The sequence below is a fragment of the Lepus europaeus genome, chromosome 18 (assembly GCF_033115175.1).
Source record: "Lepus europaeus isolate LE1 chromosome 18, mLepTim1.pri, whole genome shotgun sequence".
Lineage (NCBI taxonomy): Eukaryota > Metazoa > Chordata > Mammalia > Lagomorpha > Leporidae > Lepus > Lepus europaeus.
In genome coordinates, this window is record NC_084844.1 from 76,802,398 (window position 1) to 76,828,924 (window position 26,527).

General features: G+C 47.4%; 2 pseudogenes; one reads left to right on the plus strand and one right to left on the minus strand.

Moving 5' to 3' along the window:
* Positions 1 to 18,133: 18,133 nt before the first annotated feature.
* LOC133776829 (UPF0449 protein C19orf25 homolog) lies at positions 18,134 to 21,249 on the plus strand (annotated as a pseudogene).
* LOC133747050 (adenomatous polyposis coli protein 2-like) lies at positions 21,199 to 25,159 on the minus strand (annotated as a pseudogene).
* Between the last annotated feature and the right edge of the window lie 1,368 nt (positions 25,160 to 26,527).

Genomic DNA, 26,527 nt, shown 5'->3' on the forward strand with positions numbered 1-26,527 from the left:
ATCCACCATAGTTTACTGTGGTATTTTGGGTTAAATTTTAAGTCATTCCTGATTACAAACTGATGAGTATCATAAAACTTGTGACAGTGAAGTGTGTTCATAACTTATATTCCTACTTTCTTTGTATTCTGAATAATTCAAGCTAGACATGGAAGGAAGTCAAAATGTAAGCTTCCTAGCCCACAGAGTTGTTAGTCTTGGTGCTTAGCAACAAAGACTCCCTTCCATTGCCCCTAGTATATTACCTTGCATCCTTACCTAGCCACTTACAGAGCACAGTTTTTTTTGTTTGTTTGTTTGTTTTGTTTTGTTTTGTTTTTTGCTAAATTTACAGTATGAAAGAGGGCAGACAAGGACTCATGTTCTCTTGTAGGCATCCTAGAAAAATCCTAAATATAGAAAAAGAGGGGGAGTGGTTTGGTAGCTCATTTACTCTTTCCAATATTTCCATTCATGTAAGTCATTCATAAACCCCATATAGAGGAACAAGTGAGCTGGTGTCAGGAGCAGTGCTCTAATGTTTAGGCATCTTACTTTGTGGAGGGGGTTGTATCACTTGTCAGCCTAAATTCAAAAAAGATACTCTGTCCCAAAAAAACAAGAAGACTAGGAAAGTCAGCATACATAAATTGTTGTCCAACTATGGTCATTATGTTAAAGGGATATTTAGAAGAATGTGAATATTGAGCAAGGAGTTGCTCTCATATGACATGGGCTTGAATCCATTGTAAGAACAATATGCATGAGTACATTCTTATAGAATATTTCTGCAGTGGTTTCTGTGTTCTTACAGATTTCAGTTTTGTAAAAATGATGCCAAAGTATTATATTTACTTGTTTCCTCAAGAGACACAGTCAAGTATTTTTCTTTGAAGTGAAGAAATTGTAAATGGTTGGGAAGCAATTGATTCCGGTATGTGGTAATTTGCCGTAACCAGTCAGGATGGCAAAAAATGTGTGTGTGTGTGTGTGTGTATATACAAATTTAAAATGCAAACCAAGAAGTGAAAGCTGTTTTTGTTGCTTTAAAAATGAACATTTTAAATTCTCTCCTTAAAATATATTTCACTTTATACACTCTCAGTTCTTATTCTCAAGATGTTAAAGTGTATCACATTTTTTTGGAAAGCAAAGGAAAATGTTCCATTTTAGAATGTTAAAAACATACAATTTTAAATTTTGCTGAACAGTTTGTAATAGTTGAACTTGTATTTTTAAGCATAAATATGTTTTCTTCTTAATGTATTATTACAGATATGTTATTTTAAAGGTAGCAGAATCTATGAGGTAAATGATCCAACAGATTTGTTTTCATTAGATCAAACTTGCCCATGGGGTATCTAAACTTAGAATGAATTTGATATCACAACACTATTTACATTCTTTGCAAGAAAAGTAAAGGATGTTTTGTCCCTAAATTTCAAATCACAGAATGAGATAGTCCAATTCATTTTTGGTTCTCAGTGATGTATTATTGTGTTTTGTAACACCATGCATTCATGAAAAATATTTTTTATTCAAAAGTTCACATTTGTACCACATTTTTTTTAGCTCTGTAGGTCTAAAATTTTTCTAAAGGACAAGCTTTCTAAAATACAAGTTTATATGTGTTGCCTAATGTAATAAATTTCTTTTTTTTAAAGATTCATTTTTATTTATTTGAAAGAAAGAGTTACATAGAGAGGCAGAGATAGAGAGAAAGGTCTTCCATCCACTGGTTCACTTCCCAATTGGCTGCAACAACCAGAGCTGAGCTGATCTGAAGCCAGGAGCCAGGAGCTTCTTTCAGGTCTCCCACATGGGTTCAGGGGACCAAGGACATGAGCCATCCTCTGATGCTTTCCCAGGTGCATTAGCAGGGAGCCATATCAGAAGTGGAGCAATCAGGACTTGAACCAGCACCCATATGGGATGCCAGCACCACAGGCTGGGGCTTTAGCCTGCTGTGCCACAGCTCTGGCCCCTGTAATCAACTTCTAAAGTGTATACACTGACAAGAAGAATTACACAAAGTACATTCATATAACAAGCATATCTTTGCTAAATTTAAAGATGATGGCTTTACCTGCTACGCCATAATGCTGACCCCAAGTATTTGGTTTGGAGCAATACTCATCTGCAATTTCCATAGAGTTTATCAGAAAGTATCATTTGATAGTAAATCCCTTTAGTGGGTATATGAAATAGACCAAACATTGAATTTGTAAAAAAGAAAAAAATGGCTTTCATTCAGATCATGCCAAGTCTAAGGCTTTGCCACTTCATGATTATATATCCTTGGGCAAACCAGATACTTACCTCTTCATGCCTCAGTTCCATTGTCCTTAAAATTAAGATAACAGGAGCTATCTCCATTTTTCTGGAAACATAAAATGCTGGAAATATCACCTGGCATAACATAAATGTTAGCAATTATTGTTATTATGTATTTGCACTTTCCTAACTAAAGGTATTTAAATATCTGTGATTTTATGCTTAATGTTGTAGTGTCCACATTTAGATACAACTCAAAATTTATTTGAAATTATATCTATTCCTTTTTTAAAACTTCATATTCTGCTTGACATACTTACTCAAATTAGATTCAATTCTGTTTAATTTGATGAGTGAGCCATTTCTTATCTAATTCTCTAGATAGTGCAACTTATTCACTCATTTGTGCTTTGTGATGGCACCTGCATCTTTTTCAAAAGAGTAACTAAACTGTATCATTTTTGGTCAAAACTAAATCACTAGGGTAAATTGGTATTTAAAGAAAGGGACTATTCTCTGGCAGTAATCTTAAACTAGTACATTGATGCACTTTGGTAAATGCATTGGAGACTCGCTGATTGTGTATGTGCATTTGTGAATGTGTGTATGGTGTGTGTGTAAATGTGTGTGTGTGCTCCATTTAAAGCTACAATAAAATTGTAGCATTATCCAAACAGATCATTCTAGAAAATCATAGTTTGTAGTAATTTTTGCTCTTTGGAGATCGTAATGTTTAGATGATGCCTAAAAAGTTATGTGATTTTTTTTTTTAAGAATTCTAGTAACATACAACACTGAAATTCATATAGAAGGGGAAAATAGTTGGGTTCAAAGATATCATTATACTACAGAACCAATCAGCCATAATTCAGGCCCCCAAATTAAGCTAGTTGTATGAGAAAATTTAAGCAGTTGTATTGATGTCACATATTGCTTGCAAACAAATGTATCTTTTTTAAAAGATTTATTTATTTATTTGAATGTCAGAGTTACACAGAGAGAGAAGAAAAGGCAGAAAGAGAGAGAGAGATCTTCCATCTGCTGGTTCATTCCCTTACTGGCCGCAATGACTAGAGCTGTGCCGAACCAAAGCCAGGAGCTAGGAGCTTCTTGTGAGTCCCCTGTGTGGGTTCTGGGGCCCATGGACTTGGGCCATCTTCCACTGCTTTCCTAGGACATAGCAGAGAGCTGACTCAGAAATGGAGCAGCCAAGACTTGAACCGGCATCCATTTGGGGTGCTGGCACTGCCAGGCTGCAGCTTTACCCACTATGCCACAGCGCCAACCCCAAATGTATCTTAATATAACTGTATTTGATAAACACATAATATTAGTGTTAATAAATAATTATAAACCTCAATTAAGGCAATTTTCATTAGGTAACAAAACCATGAAATACAATTCAATTTATCTAGTCCAGATATTTTTTCATAAAGAAAATTTAGACAAAATTATATCGATGCCAAAATATTCACAATGATTCCCAAGAGAGCAAACATATGGTAATCATTTACATTAGACAATTGCTTGATAAAATTCATCCATAAATTTAATGTAGTCTAGCATTTAATAAATCCTTGAAATTAATTGAATTAGTTTGAGAATATGCTTTGAATATAGAGTCTATAAAAAGTGTAGGGCAATAATTTATACTGACCATCATTTAATGTGTAGAAGTAAATGCCCATAATGTTAATTGTGTGATAGAATAGTAGATTTTCTTGAAACTTTCAATATTCTTGTTTTCAATGTTGTCTTGTTTTACAATGAGAAGAACATTCAAAAAATTATTTGAGAGGGAGAGACAGCAGCAGAGCTCCCATTTGTTGATTCTCTTCTCAAGCACCAACAATGTAGATCTGAGTCAGCTTAAAGCTAGGAGCTGGAACTCAATGCAAGGCTCCCACATGAGTGGGGAATCCTACTAGCTGAGCAGTGAGCACTGCCTCTCAGTGTCTGTGCTGGCAGGAGGGGGGAGTAAGCATCCAAAGCCAAGATGTAGACCCAAGTACTCAAACATGGGACACTGTGTTCCCAAATGACATCTTTTTTTAAAAAAAGTTTTATTCCTTTATTTAGGAGGCAAAGAGAGAGAGACGTCTTCCACCCTATGGTTTATTCTCCAAATGGCAGCAATGGCCAGAACTGGGCCAACCCAATGCCAGGAGCCAGGAGCTTTTTTCAGGTCTCCCATATGGATGCAGGCACCCAAATCCTTTTGTCATCTTCCACTACTTTTCCAGGTCTTAAGCAAATAGCTGGATCAGAAGAGGAGCAGTCAGGACATGAACTGACACCCATATGTGTGCCAGTGCTGCAGGTGGAGGCTTAACCTACTAAACTACAGCAATGTCCCCATAAAATGACATCTTAACTGCTAAGCAAAATGCCTTCCCAATTTTGTCTTCATTAGAAAGCAAGTTATACCTACATCCTTTTTGTAAGCTGGCTGTGAGTCGAAGTATAGGAACTAGTTGTCTCCCTCCCACAGACTGGGCTGGTTGTCTATAACACTCTTGTTCAGAACTGACACTAAGCCTTTCGGGTAGACCCCCTCATGCAGCACAGTCCCCTAACCCAGGGCAAGGCATGAGCAGAGAGGGGTGGTGAGGACCAGGGCATCACTAAATCAGGTGACTGGGAATTCCTCTGGGCAAGGCTGGTGGATCACACTGCTGCTGGTGATTGGGAGCACACACCACTGATGCAGATTCTCATTGTTGGGAAGCAAATCACTCATGACCCCACCAGCTCAGTGGCCAGTGCCTCACACACCCTTTCCACTGGTTGGCTGGCTGCAGACTCTGCCTGTGCCCACAGCATAGAGCAGGTGGGCAGCTACCTGAATGAGGAGAGGGCAGATGGCATGCAGCATAGCCATAAGCAATGGAGGAAAGAATTTCTGAAAGATCAGAAGAAAATTTGAATTTCTGGAGCAAAACTGCAAAGTATTTCTAAAGCACTTAAAGTCAGTGACTTGCAGCTGGGTGTCTGATTTTAAGAAATACCTTGGGGGCTGGCATGATGATGTAACAGGTAAAGCCACCACCTGCAGTGCCAGCATCCTATATGGGCACCAGTTCATGTCCTGGCAGCTCCACTTCTGATCCAGCTCTCTGCTATGACCTGGGAAAACAGTAGAAGATGGCCCAAGTCTTTGGGCCCCTACACCCCTGTGGGAGACCTTGAAAAACTTCTGGCTCCTTGCTTCGGTTCAGTGCAGCTCTGGCCCAAGCGGCCAACTGGGGAATGAACCAGTAGATGGAAGACCTCTCTCTCTCTCTCTCTGCCTGTCATTCTCTCTCTGTGTAACTCTTTCAAATAAATAAAAATAAATCTTAAAAAAAGAAATATCTTGAAAACAGAACAATTGCATATGTCAGAGGTAGAGAATCTGCCTCTGGGGACACCCTATTTTCATCTCCACATTTTGTTGACTCCACCTTGCAGCCCCTCAGACTTTGAACCCTAAGTGTTCATTTGATTGCACCAACACCATCTACCGAATGCTTCAAGTCGTTTTCCGATATGCCCAAGCTGCACATTGCTGCACCATTCAGAGGAAGAAAAAATTCCAGTGTCTCTTCTCTTGCCTTAGAAACTTCAGGCCTAGAAAACTAGGGAGTTTGAGTAGTTCTGAATTCACAGATACTGAAATATGTTGTACAAATTAATGTCTACTGAAGGATCCTGCTGTGTGCAATTTTGATTGCATGATTTCACCACAGTTTGTGCAATGTCCACTTGTTACATTGTAGTCTGAGATTGCCTGTAATTAGGGTTGATGCATTTCCTACAGAAGGGGCCATTTGTGAGACAATGAATAACTGCTTCCTGGCGGAAAGAATATCAGCTCCTGCCTATTGACTTAGTAAATTGTCCACTTTGCAGGAAGAGACCCTTATAATACAGAGAGCATTGAAAAGAACAAAAGTGAAAAGTTTCAAAAACCCCAGTGAGGAAAAGCAGACCTGTATTTGAGGATACAGCACTGAAAACCCAAGCAATGGCCCCTTTCCCTAACCCTAAAAACCTGGGACTAAATCATTATCTTTCCAAAAGGAAATTTTAAATTGTGAATTAGATTGAGGATATAAACCTTGAAATAGAGAAATAATCTTGCATTACCCATGTGGATCTGATCAAACATTTGACTTGTAAACAGAGAATGGGCACACAAAAGGATTGGCCTGGGATATGTGGCAGGATTCTGTAATTCTCTGTTGCTTCCTTTGAATACAGAGGCCCATGATCCATGGAATGTAGTGCTCTCTAGAAGCTGGGGACAGAACTCCACTTATAGCCAGAGAGAAAACAAGGACTTTGGTCCTACCACAAGAGAATGAATTCTGCCAAAGACCCAGTGAGCAAAAAATGAATGGACTTATGGAGCCTCCAGAATGGAATATGCCCTGCATTTTAGCCTGATAGACTTCTGACATACAGAATATCAGAATGTAAATTAGTGCTGCTCTAACACACCAAGTCTGTAGATATTTGCTATTTTAGTTATAGAAAATGAATACACAGGAAAGCAGTTTAGTTGGAGGTGGAGAAGAAAGAATGTTGGAAAATAGAATTCAAAATTATTTTTATTTGGTGTTGCAGATATCAAGATAAATGTGTAAGTAGATTGAAAGGGCTAACCGAGAGACAAAATGGAGAAACTAAGGCTAACCACATTCTCTTGCTTCTGTATGAGTTGGCTAAGCTTGCAAAAATGTGATATCTTTAGAGAACAGGGAAGGACGGAAAGTCCCCAACCCTTATCTTGTGACCTACCAAGGTCTTACTGCCGCCCCCCGCCCTGCAACCCCTTATCCTGTTGTGACATACCAAGGTTTTACTACCACCCTCGTCCTTGCTTGCTTAAGCTGATAAGAAAAACCGAGAGGCTCGTACAGCCTGTTACCACCCCCATCCCAAGCCCCTTACCTAGTAACCATTAACATATCCAATAAAATTGTAACACAACTTTTATCTTGCCCAATAGGATTGTAACATAACTAAGTATGCTAATGCTGTGGTTTTAAGCTTTAAATACCCTGTAAAGCTGATGTTCGGGGCCCGCTCTCTCTGCACTACACTAGAGGGTGCTATTGAGATGGCCCATTTGCAAATGAAATAAACTTCCTCTTGCTATTGCATCGGTTGGAGTGGAGTCTGTGTTTCTGGGGTCCGGTCAATTTTGTGGGACACCTACTTAAGGGGTCTTACAAGATAAGTTATTTTGAAACAGGTAAATCCTGTAATAACACTCAAGTTCAACTATGGTGTTATTCATTCCTTTCATTTACATTTAGAATCACACCTGCCTTTAATTGTTACATCACATCAGAAAAATGTGATTTGGATTAATGTAGGAAATAATCAGTGGAATTTAAAGTTAAAATAATGTTTTCTCCACCATGAATTGTAAGGGCTAACTAAGGGACAAAATGGAAAAACTAAGGCTAACCGCATTTTTCTCGCTTCTGTATGAGTTGGCTAAGCTTGCAAAATGTGATATCTTTAGAAAACAGGAAAGGACGGAAAGCCCCCAACCCTTATCTTGTGACATACCAAGGTTTTACTGTTTTACTGCCGCCCTGCAGCCCCTCATCCTGTTGTGACATACCAAGGTTTTACTGTTTTACTGCCATCCTGGTCCTTGCTTGCTTAAGCTGATAAGGAAAGAAGAAAAACCACAGAGCACGGACAGACCTACCACCTCCGCCCTGCTTGCTTTAGCTGATAAGAAGAAACTGCCCGTGACCCCCATCCCAAGCCCCTTACCTAGTAACCATTAACATATCCAATAAAATTGTAACACAACTTTAATCTTGCCCAATAGGATTGTAACATAACTAAGTATGCTAATGCTGTGGTTATAAGCTTTAAATACCCTGTAAAGCTATTGTTCGGGGCCGCTCTCTCTCTGCACCTCACTAGAGAGTGCTGCTGAGACGGCCCATTTGCAAATGAAATAAACTTTCCTCTTGCCTTTGCATCAATTGGAGTGGAGTCTGTGTTTCTGGGGTCCGGTTTGTGGGACGCCTGCTTAAGGGGTCTTACAGAATCAGCCTAACCTTGTTCCAGTGAGAACTGACATAGGATCAGGGTTATGCTGGAGGTAAGACAGAGGATACTTACTGAGGAAGTTTGGTATACTTACTGGTTTCATGGTGTGCATTTCATGAAAGTCAAGAAATATCTGGGCCAATGGCCAGCTGTATTATAAAAGATTTCATCATATTTTATAGGTAGTGCAATTAAAACCGCTTCCAGTGTACAGTCACAAGTTACATTTTTCCAACTTTAAGCATCAAAGCTAGGTTAGCAGCTAGTGGGATGAGGGGGAGAGAGAAAAAGGAAAGATAGAGCTTGCTTGCTCTATTTCTTAAATTATTTGCTTTAAGAGGTCCTAGATTGGGTCCAGCATTGTAGTGCAGCAGGTTAAGCCACCACTTACAATGCCAGCCTCCCATATGAGCACCAGTTTCTGTTCCAGATGGCCCACTTCCAATCTAGCTCTCTGCTAATGCAACTGTCAAGGCAGTACAAGATGGCCCAAGTACTTGATCCCCTGCCACACACGGGAGACCCAAATGGAATTTTGGGTTCCTGACTTCAGCCTAGAACAGTCCTAATCTTTGTGTCCATTTGTGGAATGAACCTGCAAATGGAAGATTCTTGCTCTCTCTTTGCTCACACGTGCGTTTGTGTGTATGTATGTATATGTAAATATATGTATGTATATATCCCTCACTCTTTGTAACTCTGCTTTTTAAATACAATTTTTTTTAGAAAGAAGTAAACAAGAGGGCCTGGCTTGTGCTTATTAACTACTGCTATTTCAAGGCATCCAAGATCCTCCTACAGAATAATAAACCAATTCTTCACTATAAAACTTAGCATCCTAACTCAAACTTCAAAAAGGAAATTGCATGCATTCTTTAATTTTATGCCTATAGCTTTCTCCCAAGAGGAACTCTTTTGTAAGAACATCTGGAGGGTGATTAATCAAGTACAATCTATCTAACTTGTCTAGAAAAGAAGAAAAATAAAAGCACAAAGTCATCTAAAGATTTGGGACCACACAGATTAATATAATTACATTTTAGTATTTTATCTTTCATAGTTTATATGAAAAGCAAGTTCCTAGAAAATTTAGTTTACGTTGCTAAGATATTTTTCTCAGTGAATAACCTCCTTTTGTAGTGCAAATGTATTATTTCATCATCAAATTGAAGAATTAGTTTTTTAGGTTTATTTATTTATTTGAGAGACAGAATCACAGACAGAAGGAGAGACAGAGAGAAAGGTCTTCAAATGGCACAATAACTGGAGCTGGGCCAATCCAAAGGCAGGAGCCAAGAGCTTCTTCTGCGTCTCCTATGTGGGTGCAGGGGTCCAAGCACTTGGGTCATCTTCCACTGCTTTCTCAGGCCATGGCAGAAATCTGGATTGGAATAGGAGCACCTGGGACATGAACTGTCACCCATATGGGATGCGGGTGCCACAGATGGAGGCTTAGCCTACACCACAGTATCAGCCCCCAAATTAAATTTTTGTGTAGGCTTCTTGATCTGAATATAACATTCAACCTTATACCTAACTATTCCTTTGTAATGATTTGATTTCCTTGAAAATATTCAGGTATTATGTTTAAGTATATTTTAGAAAGTATATTATAATCAAGATATTGTTACCTGTGAATTGAATCCAACATAAAGAAACTTGCTAACATAGGATGATTTGATAGACATGTATTTAAGGAAATGTCTTCCTTTTATTTTTTAAAAAAATTTCCTAGGACCTAATAGAATTTTAAGACACAGTGTTAGGATTAATAGTATAGAATTTGACTTTGTGTAGATACAAGTAATAAAAGTCTTTAGAAATAATATTTTCATTTTGAATGCAAATAAAGCTCCAGTTTGCAGCTCATGTTCAGAGGTTCTGATATACATGAACAACTTTTTAAAAAAGATGCCACCAAGGCTGGTGTTGTGTGTGGCTATAGAAGTTGAATCAATGAGCAGAGACTAATGCCACTGACAGATCCATTGCTCATATTAAAAGTACCATAAAATGTAAAACCCTGTATTTGTAGCTAAATATCTTAAAAGCTATAGTCAATATACAAGTGATATTATTATGAACAAGTACATTTCCAGAAATAGAAAATGACAAATCAAATTTTGTTAAATTTTGTATAACCTAGAAAATTTGATTTTTTCTGAATAGTATACCATTTTCACTGAATATTAGAATTTTATGGGAATGCAATGTCAATAATGATACATATGGATAAAATTAGTACAGTAGTACAAAATATAAAACGAATCAAGGAAAAAATGTGTAAGGGGCACATCTTTGGGCCACCAGATAAGATGCTACTTTGGATGCCTGATCCAATGTCGATGTGTCTGAATTTCAGTTCCTGACCTTCTTCTGACTTCACCTTTCTGTCAATGTGCATTCTAAGAAGCAGCAGATGATGACAACAATATTTAGGTCCCTGCTACCCACAGGTGAGACCTGGATTGACCTGGGTTTCTTGCTTGGCCTTACCCTGCCTCAGGTTTGGCTGGCATTAGGGAAATAGACCAGTAGATGGAAGATCTCTGTTTAACTTTCTCTCTGTTGGTGTCTGCTTTTCAGGTAAATAAAATGATTAAATGAACTTTGGAAAGTATAAAGTCATCATATGAAGTGCTGTGCAGTGACTAAAATAAAAAGTAAAACAGATGTGATGCCCACAAACTTCAAGGCAGGTTTTAATTGGTTTTGGAGTAGGAACATTGGCATGTGAGAAGAATATTGGAGCTGTGTGTGGACAGGGAGCTAAGCTGCTATCTGTAATGCCAGAATCCCAAGTCAGAATGCCAGTTCAAGTCTCAGCTATTCTGTTCCTGATCCAGCTCCCTGCTAATGTGCCTGGGAAAGCAACAGATGATGGCCCAATACCTGGGCCCCTGCCACTCACATGAGAGACCAGGTAGGAATTCCTGGCTCCTGGCTTCAGCCTGGTCCAGCCCCAGTCCTGTGGACATTTTTGGAGTGAATCAGCAAATGGAACAAAGATCTCTTTCTCTCTCTCATTCTGTCAAGTAAACAAATACTTAAAAAATAAGAATGTTGGTTAAAAAAGATGATATTCCATGTAACATAAGTATACCATTTAGGGTTGGGACAGAACAATTGAAAAATTTTTTAAGATTTATTTTATTTATTCATTATTATTTATGTATAATTATAGAGAGAGATAGAGAGAGAGAAAGATCTTGGCATCTGTTGATTCACTCCCCAAATGTCTGCATTGGCTAGGGCTAGGCCAGGCCAAAGCCAGGAGCCAGGAGCATCTTCTAGGTCTCCCACATGGGTTCAGGGGCCCAAGCACTTGGGCCATCCTCCACTGGCTTTCTCAGGCACATTAGCAGGGAGTTGGATCAGAAGTGGAGCAGGGGCCTGCTGGTATAGCAGGTAAAGCCTGGTGGTGTAGACTAAGCCTCTGTGGTGCCCACATCCCATATTGCTGCCAGTTCAAGTCCCAGCTGCTCCACTTCCAATCCAGCTCTTGGCTATGGCCTGAGAAAGCAGTAGAAGATGGCCCAAGTCCTTGGGCCCCTGCACCCATATGGGAGACCCAGAAGAAACTCCTGGCTCCTGGCTTCTGGCTTCAGATCAGCCCAGTTCTGGCCATTGTGACCATTTGGGGAGTGAACCAGCAGATGGAAGACCTCTCTCTCTCTCTCTGCCTCTGCCTCTCTGTAACTCTGCCTATCAAAAATAACTAAATAAATCTTTTTTTAAAGTAGAACAACTGGGACTTAAAGTGGTGTCCATATGGGATCCTGGTGCTGCACATGTTCACTTAACCCACTGTGCCACAACACTGGCCTCCAATAATTTAAAATCTTAAATATTAAAGTCCTCATTCTGATGCTTTATTTAATGTCTCATTCAAATGCATTGCGTTCTAGGGACAGGTGTTGTGGTATAGCAGGTAAAGTCATCACTAGGAATATCTGCAAACTATCTTCGAGTGCCTGGCGTCAAGTCCCACCTGTGCTTATGATCCGGCTTTCTGCTAATGTGTATTCTGGAGACAGAAAGTGATGGATGAAGTAGTTGGATTGTTGACACTCATGTGGGAAGATCAGATGAAGTACTGGACCCCGGGATTCAGACAGGCCCAGTCCTGGTTGTTGCAGGCATTTGGGAGAGTGATCAAGTGGATGATAGTTCTTGCTCATTCTCTCTCATTCTCCATTCTGTCACTCTGCCTTTCAAATAAATAATTTTAAAATAAATATACATTAATAGAAGACAATGTGCTCTGGGTTTAAATATGTCCCCAGTTTCCTGCCAACAGTTTTCCTCTAAACATTTATTTTTTTTTATAATTTTTTATAGTTACACAGAGAGAGGAGATGTAGACAGAGAGAGGCAGGGGCAAGGTCTTCCATCTGATGATTCACTCCCCAAATGGCTGCAACTGCCAGAGCTGTGCTGATTTGAAGCCAGGAGCCAGGAGCTTTTTCTAGGTCTCCCACACAGTTACAGGGGCCCAAGGACTTGGACCATCTTCTACTGCTTTCCCAGGCCATGGCAGAGAGCTGGATTGGAAGTGGAGCAGCCAGGTCTCAAACCAGCATCTATATGGGATGCCAGTGCTTCAGGCCAGTGTGTTAACCAGCTGTGCCACAGCACTGGCCCCACAAGTTTAGAATCAATAATGACAGGCGGCCTTTTACAGCTTTTGTAATTTTATTTCTACTCTTGTGTCTTAGGACTCTACTTGAGATTATGAAATGCCTATAAATTAATTTCAGTTTTGTTTTTATTGCTGGACCTCAATTCTGTATTTTTGGGAAAAAGGCCACAGTAGTGAAGTGTCATTTTTATCATATCAAATCAATGGTAAATGCTACTGACATGACTATCATATCATTTGTGATGTCAACCATGATCCCCAGGCCATTGTATTGGTTGTCAGGTTCTTCACCATAGGATGTGTGTTTTCTCATTCTTTCACTACTCTATTCTTTGAAAACCAGTCACTAAGCATAATAAACCCTCAAAGGAGGAGAAATTCACTTCCATGACCTTGAGGAGATTTTCTCCAGATAAATATAGTTTTACTAGCACTCAATATTGTTGTATTTTGAACCTTGGTTATTTTAAGAGCTGTGTCATGGCCAGTGCCGTGGGTCACTTGGTTAATCCTCCATCTGTGGCACCAGCATCCTATATGGGCACTGGGTTCTGGTCCTGGTTGCTCCTCTTCCAGTCCAGCTCTCTGCTGTGGCCCGGGGAAGCAGTGGAGGATGGCCCAAGTGCTTGGGCGCCTGCACCCACATAGGAGACCAGAGAGAAGCACCTGGCTCCTGGCTTCAGATTAGCACAGCGCCAGCTGTAGCAGCCTTTTCAGGGGTGAACCAATGGAAGAAAGACCTTTCTCTGTCTCTCTCTCTCTCACTATCTGTCAAATAAACTTTAAAAAGAAGTGTTTAGAATATAAATCTATTTCTTATAATTTACTGAAAATTTGAATATGGGAATCATTATTTATTTGATAGGACTTTGGTCTGCAATTCCTTTGTATTACAATTTTTTTAAAAAAGAAAATAAATATTCATAAATAAATAATAATACATTTTGTTTACTTCCTTAATGGAACATGTTAGTCACTAATCAGAAAATTCAGGTGAGCAGCATATTGACTGCGTGTAACGGCTCCAGTTCTTCAGCTCTCCTTTACTCACGTCTGCTGCCACAGAGCATTCTTGTGGCTTCCCACTCCTCTCTAGATACCAGCCACATTTCCTGGTTTGTACAGTGAGATGTGTGCAGGTCAGACAGAAGAGATTTGGAAAATCATGTACATCTCCATCCAGGCTCTTGATCTTTTATCACGGCCATAACCATATGCCTGAGCAAGCCTTCTATAGTCTAAAAGTCATGCCTGTATTCTGCTTTGGAGTCTGTTTGTATGGAGCCAGATGTAGAGCCAAGGTGCCCTAGTCAGGAAAGCTGAGGCCATCCTAGGTTAGCTGCCATCCAGATGAATTCCAGATATATAAGCTGAGTCTAGCCCAAGTGAACTCCACCTCACAAACACATGACTTAATTATGTATTTCTTGCTGTAGATCACTGAATGTTTCGTATTGTTAGAATATATACTGATATAATATCTTCATATTAATATCAAGAAAATGTAACTTTAAATTTCATTAGACTTTCCAGTGTGTTTGTAACATTTTAAATATAGTGAGCAGCTGGGACTTGAACTGACACCCATATGGGATGCTGGCACTGCAGTTGGCAGCTTTACCTGCTATGTCATAGTGCTGGCCCCTTCCTATGCATTGAAAGCATGTACATATTAACTTTCTCACATTTTAGTAGAAAATGACCTATAAGTGTTATTTAATTTTACCTAGCACAGTAAAGGACCAGTGTTAGCAAGTGGACATTAAGACTTGCTCAAGGGGCTGGCACTGTAGCATAGAAAGTTAAGTCACCACATGCAGTGCCAGCATTCCACACGGGCACCAGTTTGAATCCCAGCTGCTCCATTTCCCATCCAGCTCTCTGCTAGTGCTCCTGGGAAAGCAGTGGAAGATGGTCCAATTCTTTTTGGGCCTCTTCTACCCACATGGGAAACCCAGAAGAAGCTGTTGGCTACTGGCTTTGGCCTGGCCCAGTCCCGGCTGTTGCAGCCATTTGGGGAGTGAACAAGTGGATGGAGGTTTTTGCTTCTCTCTCTCTCTTGCTCTTTATCTCCCTTTCTTCCTCCTCTTTTTGCTCTCTCCCCTCTAACTCTGCCTTTCAAATAAAGGAATAAATCTCTTTTTTTTAAAGAGTTTTTCAGAATTTTCTGAACATTTCATTTTCTCATCAGGGAAAAAATATCACTAATCTCCCTTAACTCAAGATCAGGTTTCCTGAAAAATTGCCAGTTGGTCACATTTCTTCTTTTCACATGATATGGGATAAAGACTTTTGCTTATAAACATATTTAAAGTGACTTTTGCAGTCTCCTTTCCCCCTTATAAACATCCCCATTGCATAAGGCCACTATAGACCTTAGCCTGCTGAACTTCCTATAGCTCCCCACCTCTCTTCTGTGTTGGACCTTGAACATGTGCCCTCCCTTTAAATTCTGTACTTTGATAAAATTCCTTTTATAATCAATAGTCATAACTCCCAATGCAATCATTTTGAGTCTATAGATATTTTCTCTGAAGCCATGATGTTTCCATGTTTGGAAAAAGAAACCTTTTTCACAAGTGTTTTTCTTGGGAATCATTATTCCAAAAATGTATTTTTTAAAATCTTTATTTGAAAGGCAGAGTTACAGAGAGAGATCTTCCAATCCACTGGTTCTCTCCCCAGATGGCCATAATGGCCAGAGCTGCACTGATCCGAAGCCAAGAGCTTCTTCCAGGTCTCCCATGTGGGTACAGGGGTCCAAGCACCTGAGCCATTTTCTACTGCCTTCCCAGGCCATAGCAGAGAACTGGATTGGAAGGGGAGCAGCTGGGACTTGAACCGGCACCCATATGGGATGCCGGCACTACAGTTGGCAGCTTTTCCTGCTATGCCACAGTGCTGGCCCCTCCCTATGTATTGAAAGCATATATATGTATTGAAAGCATATGTTATAAATGTATTCTCATTTATAACAAACTTATATTAATAAAGCTCTTGAATTCTAAACAATTTCTTGTATCATGTCATTTAATTTTGAAGTTCTTCAGCATGGAAAGGAATACAGAAAGCAAATTTTGATAACAGTTATTTATTTATTTATTTTATTTGTTTAGCACCAGTGCTTATTTCAAGGAGATGGGCTCAAGGACCAGGGTGTGTCCAGTGGAGTCCCAGGGTCTCCTGTTTCTCACATGACCTTCAGGTTAATGGAACTTTTTTTTTAAGATTTATTTATTTATTTGAAAATCACAGTTACACACAGAGAGGAGAGGCAGAGAGAGAGAGACAGAGAGAGAGAGAGAGAGAGAGGTCTTCCATCTGCTGGTTCATTCCCCAATTGGCTGCAATGGCCAGAGCTGCACCAATCTGAGGCCAGGAGCCAGTAGCTTCCTCCAGGTCTTCCTACATGGGTGCAGGGGCCCAAGGATTTTGACCATCTTCTGCTTTCCCAGGCCACAGCAGAGAGCTGGATTGGAAGTGGAGGAGCTGGGACTTAAACCTGTGCCCATATGGGATGCTGGCAGTGCAGGTGGTAGCTTTACTTCAATCCTCATGAGTTTTTTGTGTTTGGCCATGTGCTCCAAGCGGCAGGGGTCACCAGTCTTGATGTGTCCTGTGAGAGCCCCCCCAGCCATTAAACTGAGCTGGCCCAAGGTTCCAGAGATGCCATCTGGGAGCCCCGCATCCTGTGATCAGGTACCACCAGCTTCCCCTTCCCCCACTCTGGACACCTGGCCCCACACACTCACCATTCCCAGGTGTCCAAGATGGGCTGTGTTGTGGTGGAAAAGGTCAGAAAACAGCAGATGCCACACTAGCTCCTGAGTCTCCCAGCGGCAGAGACCCCTCCTTGGACCTCTCTCCTCCAGGAATTTGGAACTCTATGGTGTCACAATCCAATGTGATTATTTGGCAGTGATGTCACCATGCCTGATTGGACAGTTCACATAGCCGTCAGCACACAGGACCCAGAAGTCACAACAAATCAGCATCTTTAAAGCAGGGACGTGAAACTCCAGGCCACTCCAGATAGGGAGAGAGGTGAGGCCTGGGTTCAGGGGCCAAGGGCCTCCTCCAGGGCTGCACCCTTTCACCAGTGGGATCCTGCCACCTGCTGGGACCCTCCTGCCTCCCCACGGGTCTTCCTGGGAGAATCCCACCTGGAGGCTGCAGTAACCTGCTTAGGGTGAGTTAAGAGACTATTGGCTATTTATTGGCTTTGGTCTTTTTCGTTTTCTTCATATTGCTGACTCATTTCTATGTGGGGTTTTTAATATTAACAATGTTTACAGATATTACAAATTCAATTCTTTTTTTCATCTCTCCTAGATATTTGTTTTCTAGTCTGCCTCTTGCCCTTTAATATTATTTTCTGTTTGTTTCTTGCTGGTACTTAGTAATTAGTGGATTTTATGCATTAATCTTTCCAGTAATATTGTTAAATTTATGTATCAGTTGTATTTATTAATAGATTTTATAAATTATCTAGCTACTTATGTGTCATCCTATATAATTCTTTGTGTGTGTATGTGTATATATATATATATATACACACACAATTTCATTCTTTATAAATTGAAATTTACACATTTTTTGGCATTTTATTTCCCTGATTACCCTTACAACAGAAAGTTGAAAAGAAATAGTGGTGGCATCTGGGTGTAGGCTTACATCCAGGGAAAAGCTTTCAATGATTCTGTATTAGTTGTGTTGGTTTTTGTAACTTTCTTTTAATCTTGATCAGATTGAAGAAGTTACTTTCTGTTTGTTTTCACTGAGAGTAAGTTTTTTTTTCATTAGATGCTGAATTTTATTAAATATTTTCAACATGTAATCTAAATAGTCATGTGATTGTCTTTTTGCATTTTTCACCTATTTGGATGGCTGTTTTGGGAATCTTGACAACTCTTGTATTTTTTATCTCTTGCTTGTGATCGATCTATTATGTTTCCCTATATCATTTCATTTATTATAATAATACTTTGCAGTCCCCATGAGTCGTGGGCTGGCTACTGTGGTTCGCCGGGACCAGGAGGCCAGGGCAGGGTCGCAGCCTGGCTCCCCGTGACCCCTTGCGGTCAGGGCAAGGCGGGCTCCCCAGATGCGCATGGCCTCACCGGGCAGTGGCCGCGATGGGGACATGCCTTGTGATGGCCTCATCTGCCACCTGCAGGCATGAGATACAAGGCCAAGAAGTTCGTGGTGCTGCCCATGAGCCCAGCGCCGCCCACGGTGGAGCAGTTCCTGGAGGACGTGCGCGGGGCATGGGCCAAGACCTTGTCTTCACCGCGCTGGCCCCGGAAGGTAGGGGGCTCAGGCCAGAGCAGGGCAGGAGGCAGCCCCGAGGCCCCAGGAATGGTGGCTGGGGCAGGACCATGTGTCCCATGCTGCATGGGCATGGGGCTGAGGAAGGCGTTGGCCCCATTAACGGAGGGGGAGCATGCCGCGAGACAGGGGCCGTGGTGGGGGTCGCAGGGGTCTCCGGCCTGGCCGGGGTGGAGCTAAGTGGGGTGTGCAAGGACAGGGTTCCGCATGCAGGATCGGGGTGGACTCTGTGGTCTCTGTGAGGTGCTCAGCTATACTGAGCCCTGGGCCCAGACGGACCTAGAACGCCGCACCCACCCTCCCTGGACAGGCCCCTTGGACCAAGGCCTGAGGATTCTATGGGAACCTACTCTTCTTTCTCTTTATTTTTTCAAAAAGACATCAGAGACAGAGGGAGATCTGTCCGCTGGTTCACTCCCCAAATGGCTGCAGCGGCCAGAGCTGGGCTGACCAGGAGCCAGGAGCTCCATCTGGGTCTCCCACGCAGATGCAGGGGCCCAAGCACATGGGGCATCCTCCACTGCTCTCCCAGGGCACAGCAAAGAGCTGGATCAGAAATAGAGCAGCCGGGACTCAAACTGGTGCCCCTATGGGATGCCAGAGTCGCAGGCGGCAGCTTTACTGCTACGCTACAGTGCTGGCCCCAGGAGCCTACTTTTTAGAATTAAGTTATACTGGGGCCCTGTGCCCGCGTAGGATCCAGAGGGAGCACCTGGCTCTGGCCTGGCTCAGCCCCGGCTGATGTGGCCATTTGGGGAGTGAACCACAAATAGAGGATCTCTCCCTCCCTCCCTCCCTCCATCTCTCCCTTCCTCCCTCCCTTCCTTCCTCTTCTCTCTCTCTCTCTCTCTCTCTCTCTCTATCTCTACTGTCAGATGAATTAAACAACCCAGCCATACTACCACATTCCGTGCCAGGCTCTGTGTGACTCAGGGCTTCTTGGCATCGCCACAGACTGCTGCCATCAGCTGGAGGTTCTGTGGGACAGGGCGCCTGGCAGAGCCTGTGCTGAGCAGCCTTTCAGTCGCCGGCTGCCTTTTGTCTGTTGTGAGTCACCTGTAGTGAGCAGGCATCAGGCCAGGGTTCGAGGCCAGGTTCCCAGCCTTGGCCAGGGAGGAGCTGGTGGCTGTAATGCCACAGGAGTGGACCCACTCCCTCATTTCAGCAAAATGTGTTCGCTGACCAGGTGGCACCAGGCTGCCTGCTTCCTGCTGCTGTTCTGGCCCTAGACTGCATGGGAGGTCGTGGACCACATGTGTGTGTGGATCGTGAACCACGTGTGTGTGGGGATCGTGGACCACGTGTGTCAGCACACTGCCATCCCATTGCTGCTTCTGAGGGTCACGGCCATGCTTCCCCTCAACCCCCCATGCAGTATCGCTCCAGGTGAATCTGCCTAGGAAGTGCCACAGCCCATTTTGCAAAAAAACAAGTTGCATTCCACTGCCTCGGGCTGACCTGGGCCCCTTCTTCCAGGCCTGGGTGCCAGCTGGGCTATGTAGGTACCCAGGGCCAGCTCCCCACCCCCAGTGGGCCCTGTCCATCTCTCGGGCCTCCCTTGGCCCTGGCCCTCCTTGGGGACGGGGCTCTTAGAGGGGCCATGGCTGTTGTGTGGTGGGCAAAGCCGCCGCCTCTGATCCAGGCTGCTCTGTGTCCCATCCGGCTTCCTGCTGGCTGCCAGGGAGAGCAGCTGCCGGTGGCCTTGGTGTGGGCCCTGCTGTTTCCATCATTGTGGAGGAGAGCATTTCTAGAACAATGTGAGAGACGGGGATCTGGGGACCTAGAGCTCTGGGTGGGCGGCAGGGACCCCGCTATTGAGACTGGTGTGTTCCGGCTGGCGTGTGAGGTGCCAGGTCACGTGTGGGCCCCCGAGAGTGACTATGGGGCGCCTAGGCCACCGGGGTGGGCTTGTGCTGTGCAGGGGTGGGGTATGCAGATGCCTGTGTCCCCAGGCTTGGCTCCCTCCTGCTGAGTGGCTCTGGTCTTGGGGGCTCCCTTGTGACTGATGCTCCCTCATGCTGTCCCAGACCCCCCAGGAGACCCCAGGAGGAGTGAGGACCCCGAGGCCCAGAGGGAGCGGCTGTACCAGCAGAGCCAGGCCTAAGTGGCTGCCAACACATGGCTGCAGTGGGCAGGTGAGGGGCTGAGGCAGCAGTGCCAGGGCCTGCAGTGAGCCGGCACCAAGCTGGAGCTGGACGTCGGCCACGTGATGCGCTCAGTGCTGCCCGACGCCTCTGCCACTACCTCCTCTGGCTGACCTGCGCCCTTCCCCGCCCCCGGCACAGGCTGGACCCTGTATGGGCGCCTGAGACCACCTCCCCCCAGCGGACTCTGCCCATCTCACGGGGCCACTCTGCTCCCTTGCCTGGCGCTGGATCAGCGCACCACTCCCTGGCTGAGAGGAGGAGCCGGCTGCCCTGTTGGGGCCCCGCAGGCCTCATGCTGCCACTCCTGGGCAGGAGCCTCCCCTTCATCACTGCGGGAGAGGCTGATGTGGGGGACAGCCGAGCGTCCATGGGCTGGCAGGGCATCTGTCCCTGGGAGGGTGTCCCTGCATCCTGGGGGGCAGGACTGAGCCCCAGGGCCACAGGAGTTTCTCTTCCACTGCCTGAGCTTCAGAGACCCCAGCCACAGCCGCTCAGACAGGGCAGAGACCCCCCAGCCCACTGGGCACTGTCAGACCTGACAGTGTCTGGGCCACAGCCAAGGACGGAGCCGGACAGAGATGTCCCAGTGGGACAGTCTTCCTGGGCCAGTAGGGACCGCTGGCCTCCCTGCTCGTGGCCGGCGTGGGAGGCCCGCATCTGCCCCACTCATGCAGCAGAGGCAACTGGACAGCTCTGTTTTTTAAAGTTGTGCAACACTGATGCAGGGGATGTGGTCCTTCCGCCAGCCGGCGGCTTTACATGGGGTGCTGGTGGGTGGCGCGCTATGTACACATGGGACAGATGCTGCAGGGCGGCGTGAGGAACAGGAGGGTGGGTGGAGGGAAGGCTGCCAAGTGGCCGCTGATCCTCAGTGGCCATGCAGGCTGGCAGGGAAGCCCCCCAAGGCGATACCCAAGCCCTCTTGGGCAAAGGGCGCGGGGGCAGGGCCCTTGGCCGGGACTGGCTCATCCACTTCGCTGCCCAGGAGGGCGGCCGGGGCGCCGGTTGGGGCCGGGGCTGCTCCGGGTTCCCCAGGCTCGGGGACGTGCTTGTGTTGGTCTTGGGCTGGGCCACCTCTTCCATCTGCACTGCAGCATCGCAGGTCTTCCGCGGCGGCGGGGGGGCCCCGGAGCAGCAGGGCCGAGGAGGGCAGGGTGCTGCGCAGGATGTGCACGACGCCTCATCCCGGATGCGCCGCCACATCGTGCCTGGCGCGACCACCCTGGGCAGTGGCTGGGCCATGCTGATGTGGGGCTGGGAGGAGTAGCGCTTGAAGAGGGGTAGCGCGGGGGGTGTGCGCACTGGCAGGTGCGACGGGCTCTCGGAGCTGCTGCGCCGGAGCGCGCACGGGCTGGGGCCTGGACCTGACCCTGGCCGGGTCGGCTGCTGCCAGGGGGCCGCCCTCAGCTCGTCGCAGTTTGAAGAACAGAGGAAGATGGCGGGGAGCGCCGGCCGGCCGCGGCGGGGCGACGCACCCTGGGAGGTGGAGGCGGAGGCGAAGGAGGCGGCGGCGGAGGACAGCTCCATGCGCTGGCAAGGCAGTAAGCCAGTCGACTTCTTGATGAAGGTCAGTTGAGCGGTCCGAGGACTCGCTGCCGCTGGAGCGGGCGGAGGCCCCACGCACCAGGCCCAGTCGGCCCCACGCGCCCCCGCCACCCCCTCGCGGCCTCTGGGGCTCGGCTCTGGGGCAGGTCTGGCCAGCGGCGGCGCCCCGCGCTTGGCCGGCCTCTGCTTGAACGGGATCTGGACAGGCGACTTCTAGGTCTTGTGCTTGGCACGCGCGGGGCTGCCGGGCCGGGCAGAGACCCTGCAGCTGGGGTGGCGGGGGGCGACTTCCTGGGCAGAGGCTGAGAGGCGGGCGAGGTCTGGGAGGAGCTTGAAGAAGGGGTGTTGGACAGAGGAGCAGGGGGGCGTGGCGCTCCTGGGGGCGGGGATGGCTCACCGCCGCCAGCTCGGAGATCTTGCCTGGCCTGTGCAGGCTCAGAGAGCTCTGCTTCCCGGGCGCTGGCGCCTTGCCTGCGGCTGCTGGCTGTGCCGAGCTGGGGGTCTCCGCCGCCTACCTCGGTGTGGTGCGGGGGCCAGGGACAGCTTTGGGGTGGGGCCGGGTGGCCGGGCTGGGCACGTAGATCACTGTCCGCCACTACCTTCTGAGCAGCGCCTGGCTTCTGGGGGCCCCCAGGGGCGCGGGGCCGGCCCCTGTCCTGCGGGCCCCGGGGCTGCTCCTTGGGGGGGCCCTTGCAGTCTAGTGGCTGAGTGGCGCGGCGCTGGAGAAGTTGACCAGCGTGCCCTCGACCGAGTCGTCCTCCCGGGCCGGGGTGGGCACCAGAATGTAGACCGGGACGGGCAGCGCCCGGCGGCCGGGCACCTGCGCCAAGGCCACCTTGCAGAGCCGCGCGGGCAGACCGCCACCAGGCACTCGCGCAGCAGCTCCAGCTCCTGGTCCGCGGCCGTGCGGGTCCCGGAGCCTGCGGGCGCCGGCCCCTCTTGGCGTCCAGCGGCTTCTTCTCACCGGCGTTGCCCAGCACCACCGCCACCACCACAGACGCCGCAGTCTGGGCAGGAGGGCGGCAGCAGCCGCAGCTCCATGTCCTGCTGCACCTAGTGCTCGTGCAGGGCGAGCGGGCTGAGGCTGGAGGCGCAGGAGAAGTTCTCGTCCGGCTTCTCCACGGTGAAGCGGACGCTGCCAGCGTCCAGCTCGGATGGCAGGCGGCAGCGCTCGCGGCAGTGGACGATGTCCAGGAAGCGCTTCACGTAGCTCTCCCACCGCAGGCTGAACTGGCTGCTCTCGGGCTGGCCGGGCCGCGCGGCCTGCGGCGTCTTGCTGCGGCTGGGCAGCATGGTCTGCCCGGGACTGTCGGGCAGCTCGCTGGGGCTCACTGTGCCGCTGCCCAGCCCGCTGCAAGGGCCGCTGGGGATGAAGCTGGCGATGGACAGGCTCTGGAAGCTGCCCAGGGAGCTCACGGAGCTGCAGCGGCTCAGCACCAGCGGTATCTCCTGCACACAGTTCTCAGAAGAGTTGGACGGCGTGACGTCCTCCACGCCCAGGCCCAGACCTCGGCCCCGCTGGGGCGCTGGGATGGCGACGGGTAGGGAGGCGGCCCCCGGCCCACGCCACGCCCCGTCAAGCTCCGCCTCTTCGGGGCCGGCCTCCTCCAGGCCCTGGAGGGAGGAGTCGCTGTCCAGGTCTCTGGCCTCCCTGGGGCCCGGGCGTCCGACCGAGGACAGCGAGCTGCAGCGGGACAGCGAGAGGGGCCCCTACTGCGCCACCAGCCTCTGCAGCGCCCTGCTGGCCGCGGCCGGCCTGGCGGCCCCCAGCTTCTCGGGCACCTGGCTCAGGCCCTCTGCCAGCAGCCAGGCCTGCTTCCGGGCCGCGGGGGGCACCTTGGGGCCGCCGGGGGGGGGGGGGCGCCTGCCCTGCCCGCGGACTCCAGCGGCAGCACGGGCTGATAGGTGGGCGACAGCTTGATGGTGCCCACGCGGGCGTCGGCGCCGGCGGCGTCCCGGGTGGGCCCTAGGCCTGGCTGCCCCTCAGGTCGAGATCGGGCCGAGCGCCGAGCGGGCCGCGGCTGCCCACCCAGGAGCTCCTCACGGTGCTCGGCCAGCGCGGCCAGCGGGCAGGGCCGCTTGTGCTCCCGCGGGCAGTAGCCATCGTTGGTGCTGCCGCTGTTGAGGCTGTCGTTGGACAGGCTGGCATGGGCCACCTTGAGCCAGAGCAGGGCGTGCACCCAGCCCCCTGCTTCCTGCCGGCCACCCTTGGGGCCGCCCCAGGGCGAGCAGGACTGCGCCTGGCCCTCCCTCGGCGCCTCCTGCCCGTGGTCCCTGGAGCTGAGGCTGAAGCTGTCATCAGACAAGGTGTGCAAGGCCAAGATGTCCTCCACCAGACAGTGGATCCGCGCCATTGCCAGCGCCAGCTTGGCTTTGGCCGCCAAGGCAGCCTCGCCGCGGGGGGCTGGCGGGGTGCGGGCCAGCGCCTGGCCCTGCGGGAAGGGGCTGCCCAGGAAGAGGGAGAGCACGGCCGGGCTGGTGGGCTCGGCGGTGGCGGTGGCTAGGGACGGCGCGTCGTCGTCGTCGAAGCAGACCGAGTCGGAGGTGTAGTCCCCCGCCAGCCCGTCCAGGTGCGGCAGGGGCGGCAGCGGCTTCTTGACTGCCGCCTGGCCCCGGGCAGGGCCTGCTTCTCCGGGTGGTTGAGCGCCTGCGCCAGATGTTGGGCGTCGAGCTCCGCCTCCGGCGCCTGCTGCTTGCGCACGTAGAGGCTGGGCACGCAGGTGCTGGGGGACACGGCCGTGGCGGCCGCCTGATGTTTGGCGGGCCGGTGGGCCAGCAGGTTGCGCAGGGCCGTGGCGCTGCCCATGGCGATCATCTTGTGCCTGGAGTGCACCAGGTTGCGCAGCATGCCCACGGCGCTCAGGTCCCACAGCAGCTCCTGGTCCTGCGCGCAGCGGGTCGACAGGTTCCAGAGCGTGCCGCACGCGTTGCTCACGATGGTCAGGCTGAGTGAGGTCAGGTGCTGCAGCAGCTTCTGCAGGCAGTTGTAGTCGCGGAGCACCTGCCTGGGTGGGGGAGGTGAGGGCGGGGTCAGGTGTGGCCGGAACAGGCGGCCCCGCCCCACCCTCCCGGGATTGAGCGACCAGAGCAGACGGCCCCGCCCCGCCCCACCCTCCGGGGTTAGAAAGGCCAGAGCAGAAGGCCCCGCCCCGCCCTCAGGGGATAGGGCGTCCGTTTTGGGCATTTGGGGGCCCGGACCAGCAGGTGGGAGGGGTGGTGGGGGCCTGGACCAGCAGGTGGGAAGGGTGGTGGTGGGGTGTCTCTGCATTTCTCAAATAAATTTTAAATTAAAATTAAAAAATAATAATACTTTGCTTAGAATATTTGGATCTGTTTATGAAAGGTATACTTTTAAGAATTATTTCAATTATTCCTGGTACGCTTGCATCATCATCGACGTAATGCTGATTTTCCGAAAGAAATTAAAAATATTCTCTGCTTATCTCCATTTGCATAGGTTTGGGAAACAGGTTTCCTTTTTCTTCCTTAGAAGTTTGAAATATACCTGTAAGCATGGGCCTGAAATTTTGATTGTTTAGCTTTTTTTCTTGGTTTCAGTTTTCAAAATGTGATTTAACGTACCTGGTCTATGTATAAGTTTTGCTATTTTATGTTATATTTGTGTTTTGGAAATTTGATTTTCAAAAGATGGTAGATTTTGATCTAGGTAGTCAGAATTTTACTCAAGAATTTCACACATTTCTCTAAGTAGGTTGGTAAAGACTATAGTTTCTACAAAAGAACGATTCTGTTTTAATTCCTGAAGTAGATTATTTGTGTGACTTTTACTTATGTTTCCTTAATCGCTTTTAATAATGAGCAAAGAAATGACCCAGTCATTTGGCCTTCTTTGTTTCTTGGACATGTCTGACCTGTGGAAAAAATGAAGTAATTATTGCTCATTAAGTTGTAAAGAAATGCATGGCTGAACAACAATAAATATTCATGAAATCAGATGACTGTGATGTTGATATAATGCTCTTATATTGGAAAAAAGTAATACTGTGTTTTCATGATGCAATCTGATGAGTCTTAAATGTTGATAGAAAAATGTACTATGAGAAAACTATGCATAGATTTAAATATTTTTGCAGAAATGCTTATCTTTCAATTCCATGTTCTAAAATCTTCTCAATGTGCCCTTATTTATATATGCTAAGCAATCTCCTATGAATCCCTTGTTGTTTTTGTACCATCCATATTGAAAGTGAGTCTTGTCTGACTTGTTTTAAGGTCGTACGTTATGATTAAAAAGAAATAAAACAGTACATTTGTAGTTGTTAAATTCTGGACTATTTCATTTTTCAAAGATTTATGTATTTACTTGAAAGGCAAAGTTACAGATGGTGAGAGAGGGAGATCTTCTATCTGCTGGTTCACTCCTAAAAATGGCCACAATAGCTGGAAATGAGCAAATCTGAAGCCAGAATCCAGCAGCTTTTGGGTTTCCCTTGTGGGTACAGGGACCAAGTGCTTGAGCAACCTTCCACTGCTTCCCCAGGTGCATTAGAGGGAGCTGGATCAGAGGTGGAGCATCTGGAACTCAACCCAG